General features: G+C 38.4%; 1 protein-coding gene across 4 annotated transcripts in view; it reads right to left on the minus strand.

The window, feature by feature from the left end:
* Nucleotides 1-19,382, minus strand: part of dlgap3 (discs, large (Drosophila) homolog-associated protein 3) — a 181,582-nt gene that overhangs the window by 76,915 nt on the left and 85,285 nt on the right. For all 4 annotated transcript variants that reach the window (XM_057828434.1, XM_057828430.1, XM_057828433.1 and 1 more), the window contains exon 2: nucleotides 13,199-13,275. The gene's annotated coding sequence lies outside the window, so the exon portion shown is untranslated. The remainder of the gene's footprint in view (nucleotides 1-13,198; nucleotides 13,276-19,382) is intronic.

Genomic DNA, 19,382 nt, shown 5'->3' on the forward strand with positions numbered 1-19,382 from the left:
GATTGTCAAGCTAAAACGACCGAGATCCCAGAAATCTAGCATATTGTGAATGACGTCACAAAAAGGAAACAACCGGCTCAGTGCTTAGTATTGAATGGCGGAGATGATGGCGGACAATTTTGTTTCTAGTTGCAGCGACGAATCCGACGTAACGAACGTTCTTCTAATGGTGACGAAGAGAGTTATGAACCTTTCTTTGGTGTTATCAAGTTGAGCCCAAAGGAAAGCCAGTGCAGCCTAATGAAAGGATCATTGAGGGGAGCAATCACACTGATGAAACACCGGCAACAGATCGTGTGGGAAACACTGAATGGTTTGTTTTGCATTTTTTTGTGAAGCTGATAAACCGTGACCACAAAATAAAGTAATGTATAGAATAATTATCATTTATTGTGCTATCATAGGTTTTTGCTCTGCCAACCGACACAAATATGAATGGGATTAGGATTTGTTCTATATATTTTACAAGCGATAATTTATACATGTGTCCAGTCCTATATCCAATGCGTGATGTTTTTTATTATAAAAGAGTACTCACTCTGCCCATTTCCCTTCTTTGCTTTGCCTGGGGTGGTAGGGTGGTCTCATCAGAGCCAGTCATCGTCCTCTTTCTTGATATCTCGGGACATTTAGGTGGCTGCGCGTGTATGGTGGGCACCCCAACTGCTTTCAGCAGCAATTTCTTAGCAAAACCTGATTTCATTTGTTCATAGTTCGAATAGCTTTCAGGTGTAAAATGCGCACTACACAAAACCGTGCCGGAGGCTGGGTCTGCAAAATTAGCCCTCTTAGCACGAACGAACTTTACTCATTGTCTGCGTTGTCCAGCTCTTTTTCTCGCGTTCGGGAACTCATGGGCGATATTTTATACATGTGTCCAGTCCTATATCCAATGCGTGATATGTTTTTTATTATAAAAGAGTACTCACTCTGGCCATTTCCCTCCTTTGCTTTGCCTGGGGTGGTGGGGTGGTCTCATCAGAGCCAGTCATTGTCCTCTTTCTTGATATCTCGGGACATTTAGGTGGCTGCGCGTGTATGGTGGGCACCCCATCTGCTTTCAGCAGCAATTTCTTAGCAAAACCTGATTTCATTGGTCCATAGTTCTTCGAACATAGCTTTCAGGTGTAAAATGTGCACCACACAAAACCGTGCTGGAGGCTGGGTCTGCAAAATTAGCCCTCTTAGCACGGACAAACTTTACTCATTGTCTGCATAGTTCAGCTCTTTTTCTCACGTTCGGGAACTCATGGGTACTACATTGCGACAAATGGCGATTTGTACACCACATAACATGATAGGTTTGAACCATTTTAGGGATTTTTTGATAAACACGAACGCAACTTTTGTCGATAAACAACGAGGGCACCTGCCTCGACCTTTTGTTTCCTTGTTGTGACGTCTCCGCCCCATTCGGCTGTTTCCGGAATACTTTCGGAAATGTTCGTAATTTTCGATCTATTTTCAATAATTGCTCATGAATGTGATTAATTTTTTTTGTTAACTTTATTAATATTTGTTATCTTGCCACATAATGGTTCTATTGATATCTAACAGCCCCTTAGTATTATAATACCCTTTAATGATTTCAATTCATGCTGTCCGCTGCCAACATTTTTGGACACAGTAAACATATCGGTCTTTCCTTGTCTCCTGCTGTGTTAAAAATGAAGTCAAACGCTACGTACACTTTGTCATATTTCCTCTTCTGAGCTTTTGGGAGACTTCATACAGTATATCCTGCTCTTTGCTGTGTGTTCTTGTTTAATGCAAAAATACTGCGCACACTCTGAAAATGAGAGTGCCACTGCCAGCCACTGAGTGGATGTATTATAGTAAGGTAATAAAGTATGTTCCGCGAGGTCACATAAGCCCCCCCCCACTATTTCAGAAGTACTGGTTTATGGTAAGATATATACATACAATATTCTATATGTGTATACTGTAGCTACAGTACAATTGAGAGCGTAAAAGCTTGTACACAACATGACTAAGAAATTCATGCTATCAAAACCTTTCAGAACTCAAGATGTGTGGCTGTGTGTGTCAAGCACATGTTATTTCAGCCGTGAGTGGCATGGAGCAAGAAAATGTGAGTGGCTCAAATCTGCACTCACGCAAAACACATACACACACATATGCCACAAGTTTCAAAGCATTTTTATTCCACTAGCTTTTGTCTGAATGGGATTTTTTTTAGTTTCAAACCTTCCCATTACTTTCACCGACTGCATCACAAACTGAGAATGAAATGCGGCGAGGAAAACTGGAAGCAGAGGAACCGATGAGGTGATTGCAACACACAGAAGGAGATGTGATTTTCTTTTTTCGGGCCCTTGTTGCGTGTGATTGTGTGCGAGATGGTGTTGCAGGAATGACAAATCAGAGATGTGAGAAAAACAAATCCCGGGGAGTTTTCACCTTCCCTGGAACAAGACCATGCTGCGTCCTCGCCACTGGCTTGTGATCAATCAAAGGGTGTGTGAGGACACAGAGAAGAAAGTACAACTGGTTTTAGACAGCAAAAGCGTCACTGAGTAAATTGTCAACATGTAGTTTATGCGTATATCTTCAGGTCTTTACAAAATTCAAATCCTTTATGGACCCTCTCATTATTATAAGAAACCTCCATTAAAACAGGATCATTATGGAGCACTATTGTTGGTTGACTATGTGTGAGCATAATATGGAAAGACTTCTCATGAGGATTAGTGCTAATCTGTGGTTGCAATACATATCACCCGCAAATGCAATTCAATTGGGAGAATCATTAATGACAGCTTTATAATCCACGAGAAAACAAACAAGTCAGTCTTCCGATGCTGACAGTGGCAGTTTGTGCAACACTGACTTGGCTCACTTCACGCCAAGCAGCTGTTTAGCACATTCAACACCTCTTCAAAAATTGTCAAGCAAATTAACATCATTCCTATTGATTTCATTTTGAAAAAAAAATCTATGTGTGATACATTTGCTTTTAGTTGCCACCATGGTCAAGGAACATAGTTACAGTGGTATGAAAAAGGATATGAACCTTTTGGAATTTCTCACATTTCTGCATAAAAAACCCATCAAATGTGATCTGATCTTTTTCAAAATCAGAAAGATGAAAAAACAGTGTCTGCTTTAACTAAAACCACCTAAACATTAATAGGTTGTCAAATTTTAATCAGGATAGTATGCAAACAATGACAGAAGGGGTAAAAATAAGTAAGTGAATCATCACATTTAATAATTTGTGGTCCCCCTTTGGCAGTAATAACTTCAACCAGATGTTTCCTGTAGCTGCAGATTTGTCCTGATCAGTGTGCTGGACTGATCTTGGCCCATTCTTCTCTACAAAACTGGTGTAGCTCAGTCAGATTCCTGAGATGTCTGGCTTGAATTGCTGTCTATAGGTCATGCCACGGCATCTCAATGGAGTTCAAGTCTGACTTTGACTTGGCCACTCCAGAATGTGTATTTTGTTCTTCTGAAACCATTCTGAAGTTGATTTACTTTGTTTTGGATCATTATCTTGTCCGGCATCCGTCCTCTTTTTAGCTTCAAATGTCTGACAGATGGCTCAGATTTTCCTGCAAAACATCCTGATAAACCGTTCAATTCATTCTCCCATTAATGTTTGCAAGTGGTCCAGGCCCTGAGGCAGTAAAACAGCCCCAAATCAAGATGGCCCCTCCACCATGCTTCACGGTGGGGATGAGGTGTTGATGTTGGTGAACTGCTCCATTTTTCCTCCACACGTGATGTTGTGTGTTACTCCCAAAGAATTCAACTTTAGTTTAATCAGTCCACAAAATATTTTGCCAAAACTTCTGTGGAGCCTTTTTGCGAACATTAAACGAGCAACAATGTTTTTTTTTTTTTGTCTTTTTTTCGACACCACTGCTTCCTCTGTGGAGTCCTCCCATGAACACCATTCTTGGCCATAGTTTTAAATACAGTATAGTTGATGTGTGCACAGGGATATTTGACTGTGCAAGTTATTTTTCCAAGTCTTTAGCAGACAGTCTAGGGTTCTTTTTTTACCTCTCTGAGTATTCTGCGCTGAACTCTTGGCGTCATCTTTGATGGATGGCCACTTCTAGGGAGTGAAGCAACAGTGCCAAACTCTCCATTTGTAGACAACTTCTCTGACTGTCGATTGATGAACATCCAGGCTTTTAGAGATGTTTTGGTATCCTTTCCCAGCTTTATACAAATCAACAGTCGTTGATCCCAGGTCTTCAGATAGCTCTTTTGACCGAGCCATGATGCACATAAGACAATCCTTCTCATGAAGACATTTCTTAGGTGTGTGTTTTATAGTGGGCAGGGTAGCTTTAAACCACTCATAGTGATTGGGCACACACCTGACTTAAAATGTTAGGCAGAGGGTTCACTTACTTATTTTTCCCTTCTTCTGTCATTGTTTGCATGCTATCCTCATTACAATATGAAAACCTATAAATGTTTGGGTGGTTTTAGTTAAAGCAGACACTGTATTTTCATCTGAGTGATTTTGACAAAGATCAGATCACATTTGATGGTGATTTTGTGCAGAAATCTGAGAAATTCCAAAAGGTTCAGATACCTTTTCATACCACTTTATGCTTCAAGGCACCACTTTGCAATATGTGCACAAAAGAAGCAAACGGGTGGTGAAACTTGAAGCACCTCTCGTAAGACTTGTCTTATCTTTTGGCATTTGCCGCAGTGATTTTAAAAGGAGAAAGGTTCTTGAGCCAGCAGTGTTAATCCTGCACTTATTGGCCAGGCTGACTGACTGACTAGCTCCAGTAAAAGTAGTTGCAGTCACTAATGAGACAGAAAAGAAGGTTTGACCTGTCTTGTGATGCTTTTCTGTTTCGATCTGTAACAAATGAATGGCGTGTGCTCATGCAGGTGTGGTTGTAAGTGATGGGATGTGACCACAGGATCTGTGCTGCTGTCTAATTATCCAACCGTGATGGATAGCTTTGATTAAAGCTTTTTCCCCTTTTACCTCTACGCCTCTCTTTTTGTTACACACCCACTCGATGCTACAGGACTCAAATAGTTCAGAAAAGATGAGCTCTCACTTCAATAATGATAAAAGATATCCATTAATCATGAGGTGGTGAGAGGATGGCTGTGAGTTAGTATTACAGACAATGGTGAAAAGTATCACTGATGTTTATAGAAAAACTGCATATTCCTTATTGACGTGTTCTGAGAAGACTTTTTCATTTGGCTACAGATGACCGTGATCATGCAAAAAGTACAAACATGCCTGAGGTGGTTGGCATACATAAAGGATGGGCTCATTAAATATTTCTAAACAGACCTCTAGTAGAAGTGTCCTTGAGCAAGACATCAACTCCCTGATGGCTCTTGATGAGTTTGCTTTTTTTCCCTCTTCATTTTCTTGATTTTTTTCCTCCCAGGAGTCGATCTCATATTTCATTGCAGAAACGAAAATTCAATGCATTTTGCCTTGAACAGTGCTGAACGGGTTGAAAATTTAGCAGCTACTATGGAAGAATATTGTTTTTGTCAACGAACATTTTTTTCATGACAATAACGTCACGATGACGTGTCTTGGGAGACTAAAACATGACGAGATTGATGCCAGTTGTCGTCTGATGAGACGAGATCGAGATGAAAATTTGCCTTAGTGTCCGTCATAAGTTTGCAATGTGAGATATTTTCTTATCCTATGTGTGGTTAGCACGCATTTTAGCAATGTTTGGTCATATCACTCGTGATGTGCTGCTCCTTTTGTGAAACGTGTCAGGTGCTGCTTGATAAATTTGGCTTTTTTATCTTGGTTAGATCTGCCAAGTTGCTTTAGCCTTTAAAGGTCTGTGATAAGCAGTGTTGGGCACGTTACTTTAAAAAAGTAATTAGTTATAGTTACTCACTACTTTTTCCAAAAAGTCACCGAGTTAGTAACTAGTTACCAGGGAAAGTAATTATTTCCGTTACTTTAAAAAGAAGTTGTTGTATGTCAAAGAATTTGAAATTTTCTGAGCAGTATTCGAGTCAGTTGAATAGAGAAGAACAGACAAGTAGTTGTATTATAGAACCTTGTAATATTTATTTCACCTCACCAGCAACAGATTTATCCTACACTTGAAGTGCAACAAAAATAAACAGTAAACAATATAATAAAATAACAATCAGCAGTAAACAATATAAAGTGAGTTTAATCAATTATTCTATCTCTCACAACCTGAGACAACTGGTCAAGAAGACATAGCCTACTGTACTTCAAGTATTTTGACTTGAAAAAGTGTTTATATCTCCACCTCGTAAAGGACAAATTTTCCTCTGAATGCTCTGCCATCATATCCCTCTGCATCTGCTTTGCGTGTGTGTGTTGTCGCACACGCTGTTCCGGTTTGTGTGTGAAAACACCGGCTCTGATCAATCACCTATTACAATCACTTACATCGCATCTATCCAGGTGGTGCATTCAGGTAGCCTCGTCCCCCTACTCCTCCTGTTACCCCTCAAAGCGTGTGCCGTCCTCAAGATGGAAGCAGCATTCTTGCTGGCTCACAGTGGGGGATGGGAATGAGGCTAGCATTCAGGTGTAGCAAAAACAGAAACGTTAGCAAGCTTTGGAAAGCATTGTCTAATTGAATGAGCAGGGACAAACAGCCTGGAGTCATAAGAAGTACGTGCTGTAATATTCTGATACAGAATTATCCGAGGCACCCTAAAGTGCACACGCCACCAATATTGTTTTGCTCACATAATGCGGGAGTGAGTTAGAGACACGGCCTGCCGAGAGCCGTACGTTTGTGTTAATGTTGAAGTTAATTGTGCTATTAAAGAAACAGAGTGCCAGCACGTCCTGCGTGGTATATCTTTGCTAAGAAAAAGCACCAAACAAAACACGTGCGCTATTCTCGAACCTGAACGCACTCCAGGTCTTGGATGACAAATAAACAGAGCAAAGTAGACTCGCTACAGCTGGTAGTTTCTTCAGTTTATTCAAAGTAACGCACCGCTTTTGACCGTAAGTAACTGTAACGGCATTGTAACGGCGGAAAAAATAATTAGTTAGATTATCACGTTACTTAAAAAATATTGCCGTTATGTAACGGCATTATTTACTGTATAAGGGCGTTATTCCTAACACTGGTGATAAGTGATCATCACACAACTAAACTAATTTGTAGCGTTAGCATAGTGTTTGCGTTAGCATTAGCATTTAGGGCAGTGAGTGTCTCCTAAAACTCTTGGAAAATGTTTTGCCATACAGTTCGTGGCATCCAGGTGAGTTTAATTAATTGCAAATAATGTGCTGTTTTCCTGCCAGTATGTAGTATCATCATGAAGATGGTGATGGTTTTGTAGACTACAATTATGTGCTCGTCTGTTAATGTCAAACCTTTTATTTATTTATTTATTCATGGACCAAAACTTTTGAAGTTTATAGACAAAAATACGTTGAAAATTGTAGATTAAAACTAGACGAAGGTGAACACGTTTTGGAATGACTAAAGTATGACTAACACTAATAAGTGTTTTTGTCCAAAAGACAGACGAAAATTAAAAGGACTGCCAAAAACAACACTGCTATGGAGCTGAAAAATGACAGGACAAACAAGCGGAAACATTCTGTATTGAAAGTGAAAAAAATGCAGTGAGATAGACATTTGCTATTGTATTGTTTATAAAGTTTTTGCAATATTAAACAAACATAACAATAAATATGGCATCAGATGAGGGTTTTGGGAGTTGCAAACATAATACAGTTGCCTTTTTGCTATCACTTGAAGTCAGTATGCATCTTGCCAAATGCAACATTCTTGCATAATTCTTGCTAAAAGTTAACAAACATGACAAACATGGAGTTGGTTTGCACAGAGTCGGCTGATAGTTAGTTTCGCTTCAGATAATCATGAACTTTTATGACCACGGAAAATCCCAGATCCAGCCTGTTTAGTTTCTATATGTGTCAATGTATAACTGCCCATGCAGCAAGGTTTATGACCTATTTTGCTAGAATTGCAAGAGAAGGACTAACCACCAAATTTTCCACATACCTCCAAGCCTGTATATAAGGACCATTGAAAACTTTGCTTGCACCCAGAAATTTCTGAAACTAAAACTGCACAGTAATGATCTCTTGCCTTCAGTCTTTATTCTGCAATCCAGTCTAGCCGTCTCACCTGAATTGAAAACAAACACGCGGAGGACCTGAAATACTGCCTCCAACACACTTTATTGCATTTGTCACTGTGCAAGAAAAGAACTAGCACATATGACAAAATAGTTTTGTGTAGCCATTAAATGAATATTTCCACCTACAGTATAATACTACGTAGAACTCACACTAAAATGAACCTCGCCAATATTTTGCAACAACATTGGCTCTCTGTGGAGTTCAGGAGGAAAAAATGCACACATGCTGGATAGCGACAAGAGGGAAAACAATTTCTAGACCAATTCGCTTATCTACAACTGATAAGCTGCACTGAACAAAAGACAAACACAATTGATAACTTGTATTTCTTCAGGCTGACTTATTCCCGCTTCATCAAAATTGTGTTGAACAATCAACATATTAATTGTGCCACCCAAAAGGAAACTACATGCTGGAAGTACGGTGATTATATGGAAAGCATGCACGTAATTACAACACAGTTGCAGGAGTTCCAATTTTAGTTTTTCATATCTCTTCATGAGATCATTCAAACATAATTTAAATCATCCAACTTCCGAATGGCACTGCATTTTACGTGATGAGGATCATTTACTGATTTAGGGGGAGTTTGAAGGCCCATTTACAGCGGTTAAATGGAATGACAACAGCAGTTCAACTAATGATTCTTTTTGTTAAGTTAATTAGGAAAGGCCTGTAATAACTCTGGCACAGAGTAATATGGGATAAAGAGTTTAAAAATGACCTCGGGAATATCTGTGTTGATTGGCTTGGCGAGTGAAAGATAATCAATCACAATTAGGCATCACCAGTGTTGTCACAGATTACTTGAAAAATTTAATTGCTGATTACACCTCAAAAAAGTAATCTAGTTACTTTAATACCTGTCAAGTTGTACGGTTTCTGCGTAATTTGTACAAGTGAGCACTGATTTTTAAAGTTGTACGTCGTACGTTCAAAATTTGTACGTTTTTCGTGCATTACGTTTTGCTCTCTGTTCGGATTTTATCACCGCTTCGGCAATGAGACAATGTGCGTTACGATGCGTTACTACGTTGGGTGAATGACCCGAGAAAAGTCAGAGACACGGACAAAGAAGAATGTTTGTTGTGACATTGTATCAAACGTGATAAACAACCACCATTTTGAAGCAGTAGACCTCTCAGAAAGGCTCTGATGCAGTGAACCTTCCTGGCAAAATTAAGTAACTTTTATCTAAAATACTCCTAAATTGGCAAAATCTTGACTTGAATCTATGTTTATATGATGAAACAGTTTTAAAACCTTAACATGTCAAAAGTAGACAGAAGGGAACTAATGCAAAAACAGTAGCAATTTTAACAACTTTAACAGTTGTTTCACAACATTAAACGATTTTTAAACATTGCAAAGGTTACTATGTTTTTTTTTTTTTTTAATGAAAAAAACATGAAAGGTAACACCAGTTACTTCGCCAAGTAACTACTCTCACCTTCAGGTAACTGAGTTACTAACTCAATTACTTTTTGGGAGAAGTACTTTGTAAATACTTACTTTTTAAAAGTAAGATTAACAACACTGGTCATAAAGATGAAGTCTGCAGAATGAAAAGTCACGAAAGCGGAGATTTTATTCTGCCAATTTGTTGCAAACACAATTTGCCTACAACTATTGCTAATCACTTCTCAGAATTAGCAAAAGAAATGTTCCCTGACTCAAAGATTGCATCGGTAAGTTAATTTTATCAGTTGACCTTTTTAATTTATAATTGGACACACTAACGAACTACCTTCAAGTCAAACTGAATTGCGAGTTGAAGTGCCATGAAGTGCAGCTATCAAGACGTGATAGAAATGGCCAAAAATACAATTATACATACAATTATAACAAAAGTCATTGTTAAATTTTAGTAATCATGATGTAGATGAAGATATTGATTGTTCTCTGATTGCACCAGGTTCTATGTTACAATATTACCAATAAATTCATATTATTTTAAAAATTGAGTTTTATTTTTGTTTCATATTGCACGCTATATACAACGTTGTAAGATTAGTTACCAATTTGTAAGGGCATACGTCACTATTTGTAAGATTGCCAACTGCCTCGGGTTGACAGGTATGTACTTTGCTAATTATTATCAAAGAAATTACTTTTAGGGTAACCTAGGCTAAGTTCATACCGCAGGTCTTAATGTACAATTCTGATTTTGTGTGTTCAGGATTCCAATCTTACCTGAACACTGAATGTTTGATTCTCCTCTACACAAAATACCTGTAACCTCAAGGCGATCTCTCAGAATTCATTGGGAATGTTATAGTAGTCATTTTTTAGGCCAGATGTAGTGTGTATATGACCCATGTTGCCATAGATACGCAAGCTCTCATTTAAAGCGAGCATGCCAGGCATAACTAGAAGCAGCAAGATGAGTAGGGAAAAGCCAACTCAATGGAATCCGCTTACACAAATAGGTTGCAACAACATATCACAAAAGTATATTCTTTACTTCTTTGAGGATAGGTTAAGGGGGGAACTTTAGCATTTATAATTTCTTAGTTAAGGGACACATGTGCTACACTTTACAATAAGGGTCCAAAAAGCCTTCAGTAATGGTTAATTGAGGTTAAGTTATACTTATGAGGTACGTTAACTTGAAATATTACCATACTTAAGGTTAGGTTAGCAGCACCCAAGGACTCACAGAGCAATGTTTCTCATTTTAAAATAACATAATCACTTACTAGTACGAGTATACATTAATAACTATTTATCAATGCACTAATGTATATGTGAATTAATGTTAAGTAATGTATTATATATATTATATATTATAACATAATCTTAAGTATGGTATTATCACACGTGAATGTTCCTCATAAGTATTACTTAACCTTAATTAACCATTACTGAATGTTTTTTGGACCCATGTTGTAAAGTGTAGTACATGTGTCCTTTAACTAAGAAATTATAAATGCTTCAGTTCCCCCCTTAAACTTCTTAAATTCCCCCCTTAAACTTTATTAAACATTACTGAATGCTTTTTGGACTCTTATTGTAAAGTGTAACACATGTGTCCCTTAACTAAGAAATTATAAATGCTTAAGTTAACAAACCTTAACCCCATATAGGCCTATATATATTTTTAATTTTACCAAACTATTAGTTACTGTCTGGTTATGCATTAACTAATGCATTAACTAATGTTAATAATATATTACTAAATGTTAAATAAGGGATTATATTAATTATTGTAATGTTACTTAAAAATTAGTTATTTTCTTAAAATACATTAACTAATGCATTAACTTAATGCATTAACTCATGTTAATCGATATATTAATCAATGTCAGATCTAAAATTGCATTAACTAATGTTAATTAAGGGACCCCTATTGTAAAATGTTACCCGGTAGTGACATAAGCGGATTTTAAGGGGGAGGGGGGGCAAAAAGTATCATTCCATGAAATTGACTTTCCTAAGTTGTAAAGCAATTAAACTGCAACAAAAATGAATGAAATGTACAAAAAAAGTTTTTTTATAACGGTCAAAATTATCTTTCGAAAAGATCATGTGACTAGCACCTTAGAGGGTAATTTGCTTTGCATATGATTTAAAAAAAAAAAAAAAAATTTTTTTTATTTTTCAAATGATTTTTTTTTCTTTGATTAAAAATATTTTTTTTGATTGAAGCAACTTTTTTGGGACTGAATGATTTAGACACAAATGTCCTACCCATGAAATGGCCAAAACACAAAAAGGATTGCTTCAATCAAAGAAAACTTTTTCAATGAAAAATTAAGTGTTCAAATGCAAATTTTTCAATCTCAAATATTTTTTCGTATTCAAAAACGTTTTCTATGATTGAATTTTTTTTTTTTTGATTGAAGTAAGTTTTCATTTTGAAAATATATTTTTTGAAGCAACTTATTATTTGATTGAAAAATAAAGACAAAAATGTCCAAGCCGAAATGTGGCGCAAACACAAATCAACAATACTTCAATCAAAAAAGTTACTTCAAAAAAGAAAAAAACAAAAAAAAAAACTTGACTCCAATCAAAAAAAATAAATAAAGAAAAAAAGCTTTCACGTGCTTTTTTTTGTTTCAAATCTATTTTTGCATATAAACACATTTTTTTATTGAAAATATATTTTTTGATTGAAGTAAATTTTTTTACTTTTATTGAAGCAACTTTTTTTGATTGTAAAATAATCAAATCTACCTCCATATGGCTCTGCCTAGGGGATACAATTTTTGACTTGGGTAACTACATTGGCACGACACCGGCGTACCATATTCAATATTCGTTGACCATCTTGGTGAAAAGTATTGCCTGAGCAGCCTAATTTAGAATTCCCCTCAAGAATGATGGGAAGCAAAAAATGCTGATTGTCACTGCGTTTTGGGGTCATCAACAAGTTGTGCCCCCACGCCCCAAAAGTCAAACTCTGCCTATGGGTAGTGAGCACAATTCAACAAATTTAAATTATACTTGAGCTGATGGATCCAGTGTGCTTTCAGGCCCCAGATTTACATGTTCTGACGTCACAAGAAGGTTTTGTCTGGAGGGGGAACGTGAGTAAAAAAGGAGGAGACTATGGCTAAGAATAGCGGTACAACCTCGGGCCAGTTGGCCCCGCCTGCTATTTTTTCAATTTACTACCGTGCCAACTTTAACTTGTCAGACATGTTCTCTTTTTTCCCCATCCACTGTGGTCGTTCAAGTGTCCACAATGTGAAGCCATCAGTCTTGCAGCCCCGAAGGGAAGAGTAACACTTACGTGAATGCTGACCTGCATAAACCAATGTATGTTTCAAAACAAGAACGCGGCAGAGGACAACAACTCTGTTTCACACCTAAGATGCTAAAAGCTGAAGAGTGAGTGACGTGCACTTCCTTAGAGCTACTTCACCGACTGCGGATTAATCCTTGAGAGGTCCCAGCGGGCTCACTCGCACACTCCTCCAGGGTATGAATTTCAAGGGCATGCCAGGCAGAAGTGGGATTTATATGTGCTAGGTGACGATGAGCTGCGGGAATGACACTTGAGTGCCTACGTGCATGTGCATATAGGCTACTTACCACAATCTCATCGGGAAATGTTGTTCCATGTTTTTGGGAGAAGAAACAGCCAGTATTATTCTTCACTCATAGTCCCTCTGTTTTAAAGAAAGAGAAAGAGAAGACGCATCAGGGAAGTTGCACTTAAGCTCATATGTGCTTACAGAGCATCTCTCTTTCTGTGATGGTAAATGCACACCTCCCCATGTAGTCTGACCTGTAAATGAGTCCCTCGCGATGCCTGAAAATGTACAGTACAGTTGTATGGACCTCCCATCCCCTGACTGCTTGGCTACAGCTGCTGTGCTCCTACCCAGTAGTAATAAAAAGGAGGGATGATCAGAGAAAATGATGTGCCAAGAGTGTGGGTATGGGCAGGTATTAGAAGACAACATTAGCGATGGGAGGGGAAGAGAAAACTGAGGGGTTGTGCTTGTTGCAGTGATGGCGGCGTGCGAGTGCAAGAGCTAATTGTGTGCATGCTAGGGGTGCGACAAAATATCGTGATAGTTTGTATCCCAAAAGGTTATCGATATGCTCCTGTCAAGAATCGATATATCGTTTTATAAAGGTGTCAATGTTTAAAAAAAAAAACTGCTCGAAGCCCAATCAATTTAGACTGGGAACGTTCGTTCATTCAAGCGCGTTCACAGTCATTCGGTCCGATTTTCGGGGCATTAACAGGTCACTTGCTGTTCATTTTAGAGCTTTTCAAGGTCATTTCCTGTTGAGTTTGAGTCACTGCCTATTCATTTGGGTGATTCCCAGGTCACTTCCTGTCCTTTAACTCAAAATAAACAGGAAGTGACCCATAAAATACTCCAAAATCAACAGGAAGTTACTGAAAATCAACAGGTAAATGACCGTAAATGGCCCAAAATTACCTCATTGCCTGGCATTGGCTGCCACTGATGTCCATAGACATTCAACCCATTTAAAGTGGCAGGGTGGCAGCGAATGAACGAATGTACATTCAATGCCACCCTCCTACTTCAAACGGATTGGACGTCTACTAGTGATAAACTCATTTCAATTCACAGCAGAAGCTTGTTTTTCTGTTTATTAATTATTTGTAGAATATCCTAGAATGATTTCCTGACCAATGTATCGATAAGCGTTGTATCGCCAATCGTCAGATCATCGTTATCGTGAGCTTTGTATCGCAAATCGTATCGTATCGTGAGGTACGAAGATGTTCCCACTCCGAGTGCATGCTGTATTTAGTTACTTTCTGGGTTTGTAAAAACTAGAATTAGATTAAAGTGACTAAGGAAAAAACACACATTTTGTAGGTGATTGCTCAATGCTGTTTAGAGTGTAGTTTTTGACGGCCCTTTTAATTTTCGTCTTAGTTTTCGTCTTTTGGATGATAAGACCTATTAGTCTTAAGTCATATTTTAGTCATTTCAAAATGTATGTCTTCGTCTAGTTTTTGTTGAGTTTTTGTTTAGTTTTAATCGACGTTTACTCAATGTTTTCGTCTGTAAAAATCAGTGTTGTTAATCTTACTTTAAAAAAGTAAGTAATTACAGTTAAAAAATACTTCTCCCAAAAAGTAATCGCGTTAGTAACTCAGTTACCTCAATGTAAGAGTAATTAGTTACTTGGCAAAGTAACTGGTGATAATTTTCATGTTTTTTTTTTCTCAAAAAAAAAAAAAAAAAAAAAGTCACACAATGTGAAGTTTAAAGGGTTTTTTGGGGACAATTGGCCATGGCCCAATTCTTTACCCTAAAGTTAACTAGACACAGGGGTATTGCGGATATTGTGATAACTAGATAGTAACCTTTGCTATGTGTGGAAGTCATTTAATGTTGTGAATCAACGGTTAAAGTTGTTAAAATAGACATTTGCCACTCGTCGTTTGTTTTTCCTACATATGAAAAAGCTGCCCCGGCACTGGTTAAAAGCGGCTATTGGCCCGTTGTCATTGGTCTGGAGCAGGCCATGGTATGCAAAGTTAACACGTGTCATCACATAACCGAGAGTGTAGTGAGTGTCAGGAGAAAGAAAGGCTGCGGTCAAGTGTTATAATACTGGACTGGTAAATGGTATCGGCGCCCTCTTTGTTAGTACTCGCTGATACCGATACCACCATTTTGGGCCGGATCGGCCCCCCCCTGCCAATACTGGTATCAGTGCATCTTTGGTTATAGTCATCGTTGACAAAAACAGCACTAGCTGCTAAGCTCATTACAGTTTCATAGCATTACCTACAATGTCTTTCAAAAGCGAGTGCACCCCTCACATTTTTGTAAATGTTTTATTATATCTTTAACACTAAAGGTATGCCAATTTGTTACAATGTACCGTAATCAGTGTAAAACTTGAATAGCAAAGTGAACTGACTGCCCCTACAACATGACATAAAACTGCGGGCAACAAAAGTGCATACACCCCTGAGCGTAAATGTCCACATTAGGCCCAATTACCCATTTTCACTCCTCGGTGTCATGTGACTAATTAGTGTTACAAGAACTCAGGCGTAAATGGGGTGCAGGTGCGTGTATTTCATGTTATTGCTTACATTCTCTCATAGTGGTTGATGGAATTTCAATATGACTACTCAAAGAAGTGAAGGGTGTACTTTTGTGATATGGCGGAAAACACAGACAAGACTGAAAAAGCAGTTTCTGCTCTTGTAACCCTCTATAAAATAAACTGCTGCATTTTAAACCAAAAGAACTGTTGTGTTTGATAGAACAATATGTCTATATGCTGCCATAGCAGATTCATGGCCCATTAAGCCCCCAAACTATTTTTAATTTGTCCCTTTTACCCTGGCAACCACTTTTGTTTCAACCTAGCCATAAAAAGAAAGTAAGTAATAATATTTATTATTCAAAATGTCTGTCATTTTCAGCTTAGAATCATTATTCGATGTCCAATATTTCGTTTATAAAAAAAAAAAAGACTTAAAAAAATTATTCACTCGCATATTTCAAACTTTTAAACAAATTATGTCAGAATGAAAAAATTGGTGTCTGTAAAAAAGTCACAGATATCTGCTATCGCTTAATTGTATTTTTTTTTTTGTGTTACTTTCTGATTTTCCTCAATATGTTAGATGATAAATAATCGATCCGAACAAAGAAATATTAAAAAAAAAAAAAAAAAGTTTATAAGGGTAAATATAGGAAAAAGAACATCTCGACCACTCTTTGATGTCTGCGATTTCTGCATCGCGACCCTTGTTATATTACCATGTTTCACCCATAAAATCCCCCCAAAATCCGGCTGTGGGCATTCACATCTGTGTCTAGACACTCAGTGATACATGCTACATGGAGTTTTTGGATCGAAACAAGGTAACTACCGTATTTTTCGGACTATAAGTCGTAGTTTTTTTCATAGTTTGGCTGGGGGTGCGATTTATACTCAGGAGCGACTTATGTGTGAAATTATTAACACATTATGATATCATTTCACATGTTATTTTAATGTTTTGGAGTGACACTGAAGGTTTGGTAAACTTGTTAGCATGTTCTCTATGCTATAGCATCTGAATAACTCAATAGCTACAGCCACGTTTGCGTTCTGCCTTTGGCAATGTGTGTTCAATTATATTATTGACTTTTTTATATTGAAATGCATGCTTTTAGTTTGTGGCGCTTTCACGCCCAAGTGGGGGCGCACTCGCACTTGTTTACTCGAAGAAGAGCATTCACACGCCAGAGGAAGACGCAGCTTTGAGTGAGTGGGCGAGTTAGTGAGAGAGAAACACGGTTGCGAACCTACATTCATTGTTTATGCTTGTAAAATATCTCTACAGAGGCAATGCCTGTGTGTATCATCTTTTCTTTTGTTGTTGGGTGTTTTCCACCCGCGATCGGACACTGACAGCCAGTTGTGTGGTTGTTTGAACGATGTGCTAATGCTAGCGAACGCATGCTAACCATGTGTGTTATTGCTGTAAAAGCACATAATTATCATTCATTTACGTTGATGCGATCTGTTTGGTATCGAGGATGAAACTGATTCAGCAAATTATACGGACATCCAGCATCGTCATTTTGGAGTTTAGCTCGCTCTATAGCCAGTCCCAAGCCGTAGCGTCCTGGTGAGGACAGTATATTCGCATTTCGTTGTTCATGAACTGTATACTGTACATTTATTTAACATGTTGTTCTGTATGGTATTTTTATATTAAATAACTTGCCTTTCAAGATGGCATATCTGTCTATGTGTTGGATTTGATCAAGTAAATTTCCCCCAAAAATGCGACTTGTATATGATTTTTTTTCTCTTTGTTGGGCATTTTATGGCCGGTGCGACTTATATTCAGGTGCGACTTGTAGTCTGAAAAATACGGTACGCGATAATAATTCGTTAAAGTCATGGCGTCTGTAATTCTTCTCTCGCGTGCTCTCACCTCCAGTTAGGGTTCTGCTGTTTAAATTTTTTTTTTTTTTAAATGCCCTCCTGTTCAAAATTTTTCTTCCCCCAGAAAATTGAGATTTGAAGCTTTCCAATGATGTATCACACATGCATATCGGACAATTTTGAAATTTGGCCAAATTGGGGGTCTCAGAGCGGAACTTCAAGTCACCTGAGTGTTTTCCGCCGTATGTTGTTGCTACCTATTTGTATAAGTGGATTGCATGAGTTGGCTTTTACCCCCTCATCTTGCTGCTTCTAGTTATGCCTGGCATGCTCACTTTAGATGAGGGCTTGCGTATCTATGGCAACATGGGTCATATACACACTACATCTGGCTTAAAAAATGACTCCTATAACATTGCAAATGAATTCTGAGAGATCGCCTTGAGGTTACAGGTATTTTGTGTAGAGGAGACTCAAACATGAAGTGTTCTGGCAAGATCGGAATCCTGCGCAAAATTGGACGAGCTTTGGTACGCTTTCTGCGACATGATGCGCACGCAAGTGAAGATGACCGCGGCAGATGTTCCCATTGATTTGCAGGAGTTTGTGTGTGTAGTCGGTGAGTGTGCAAGTGTGAGTGATGTGTTGCTAGCTAACTGCAGAGATAATTAGAACACAACTCTTTTGCTGTCCCTGCAGGCCACTGATCCAGCTGCTTTCATCTAATATAGGTCAGCTGTGACAAAGCCCACTGCATGGACACTGATCAGCTTTGCTTGCCCACAAATAACGTTGTACTTCACAGTATATATTATATAAGTCTGACATGGGCAAACATTTATGCTGTAAACGCCATTGAAAATGGAAGAAAATGCCATTTTAAGAGTCAGCGCAGATTGTTTTTCTTTTCAACACTGGTAACACAAGTAATAGCAAAGTGGTTCCATGACAATATATAAGGTATTAGTGTCATTTTTAAAGGTGCATACAGTGAACCATGACACATTTTCTCTTGTTGTGCAGTAATCGAATAACAAAGGCATTGGGAAAGGTGCTGAATGAAACAATCTTGGAATCTTGAAGGAGCAGGAAATCTGAGAAACTGCAAACAACAAAACAAAATTGAATGGGTTACAAGATCCTGAAACTCAATGTTTAATATATCCACTATCTGTGAGATGACACGTTTTCATTTTTGCCATCCACTTGAATTTGTGCCATGCCAATTCACACCGTGGATGACTGCAGTTCATAAGGGCCAATGACTGATGGAGGAAACTGGACTGCAGCCAAGATGAGGAAGAGACAGCCAAGAGTGGAGAGAGAAAGTAATTATCTTCTCTATTCTTCTATCTGTTGGTCATCATGTCAAAGTACCGCCGCGTAACACTACAGCAAGTATACTCTGCCTCCTTGAGTGCTTGTACCAACCTATTCTGCAGATAGGTCATCAGAAAATAACTGTTATGTGGTGCAAGCCGGGACAATATTTGGTGGAAATTACATGGATATCAAGTGGCCTTTGCAATGGCTTCATTGAGGAAGAGGGGGCACCATAATGTCGCATTGCGGGAGATCCATGCAATCTTCTCTGCTTCTTTCGGCCAGAACGGTGCTACGCCAGCAAGAAGGGTCATGCAGGGCTTAAAGCTGCGGGTATTTATACAAATAAAATCAATATTTAATGGTCTCCTTCTCTACTGCCTCTCTCTCCATCTCTAACTCCAACAAGACACTGCAGTGAGGGGCATTAATTAGGGCCAGACATGCGCCAAGGATCCCCCACATGGCTAAGCATTAAGTCCAGTTCATACCAGGCCAGCAGAAGACTGGCTTGATCTAACCACTGCAGTCCGGTACCATTCGAACCAACATGCAGGAC

This window comes from Corythoichthys intestinalis, chromosome 22 (assembly GCF_030265065.1).
Source record: "Corythoichthys intestinalis isolate RoL2023-P3 chromosome 22, ASM3026506v1, whole genome shotgun sequence".
Classification (NCBI taxonomy): domain Eukaryota; kingdom Metazoa; phylum Chordata; class Actinopteri; order Syngnathiformes; family Syngnathidae; genus Corythoichthys; species Corythoichthys intestinalis.